The 1,375-nt window shown below is 40.1% G+C and overlaps 1 non-coding gene across 1 annotated transcript; it reads right to left on the reverse strand.

Annotated features, from left to right (window-relative positions):
* Window positions 1–393: 393 nt before the first annotated feature.
* LOC145957627 (small nucleolar RNA R71) lies at window positions 394–500 on the reverse strand. The gene has a single exon (XR_014433670.1). It is a non-coding gene; the product is annotated as a small nucleolar RNA R71 (small nucleolar RNA).
* Between the last annotated feature and the right edge of the window lie 875 nt (window positions 501–1,375).

Consider the following 1,375-nt stretch of genomic DNA (forward strand, 5'->3'; position numbering starts at 1 on the left):
AGAAACCTTTCTAGAGAATTTGACATGGCTGCACAACGAGATAATTTACCGCTTCGGGATTACTCTGCACCCGTAGCTCGTGGGATACCTGGAGGGGAGATGCAAACTGGAGCTACTGTACCAGCTTCTCTGGTGAATATGCTCAAACAGAACACCTTTGGAGGACTACCATTAGAAGATCCTAATGACCACTTAGAGGGGTTCTTGGAAATCTGTGAGACCCAGCAATTTGATGATGAAGTTTCTGATGGAATGCGACTCCGCTTATTCTCACTCACCTTGAGAGATAAGGCAAAGGTGTGGCTAAGAACAGTGCCTAGAGAAAAGATAGCAACTTGGGAATTATGTGAAAGAGCTTTTCTAGAGAAATTCTTTCCTCCTTCTAAAACTAAAGAATTGAGGAAGAAAATCACTAATTTCCAACAAGGCACTGGAGAGACTATTTATGAAGCATGGGAGCGGTTCAAAGGATATCTTCAAGCATGCCCACAACATGGCTTCAACCGTTGGCTTACCATCCAATTTTTCTTTGAAGGATTGGACCAACAAAGCACCATGATATTAGACTCAGCAGCTGGAGGATCTTTCATGGGGAAACCTATTAATGACTGCATGATTATTTTGGAAAATGTAGCCTCAAATCACAGCCAATACAGTGAAAGAGAAGTCACAGCAAGGAAAGGAACTCCGGGGCGATATGAAGTGAACAATATTGAGTTACTCTTAGCAAAATTTAATACTCTTAATCAAAGATTAGACAAGATGGAAAAAGCTAAGGTTAATTCAGTGGCTACAAATCAAGTATGTGACCTTTGTAGGGAACAAGGGCACACTGCAGTAGATTGTACCTCAATTTTTACTGGAGAAAAAGAAGATACTACTGAACAGGTGGCAGCTTCTCATAATTTCTATGACACTCCTCGAAGAGAGAAGAGTAATCCATATTCCAACACATACAACCCTGGTTGGAAGAATCATCCTAACTTTTCTTGGAAGAATAACCCAGTTCAAGGAACTAGCAATCAGCAACCTAATTTCCGTCCGTCCAATCACTTCATTAATGGGGAAGGAAATCCAGTACAGACACCCTCAATTCAACAAAGTGTTTCAAGATTAGAAAACCTTATGGAGAATTTTGTCACTAATCAAAAACAGACCAATGATTCAATGGCAAATTCTATTCAAAACCTTGCTGTCAAGGTTGAGAATATTACTCTCCCCAACAAGATGCTGGAAAATCAAATTGCACAGTTGATGCCTAGTTCAAACAATTCTCCAGGTAAGTTCCCAGGTAAAATAGTTGCAAACCCAGCTGAAAATGTTAATGCTGTTACTTTAAGGAGTGGGAAGAAATTAGACAAACCTGTGTCTAATC

Source organism: Cajanus cajan, chromosome 4 (assembly GCF_000230855.2).
Source record: "Cajanus cajan strain Asha chromosome 4, NIPB_CcT2T_4, whole genome shotgun sequence".
In the NCBI taxonomy this organism is placed as follows: Eukaryota; Viridiplantae; Streptophyta; class Magnoliopsida; order Fabales; family Fabaceae; genus Cajanus; species Cajanus cajan.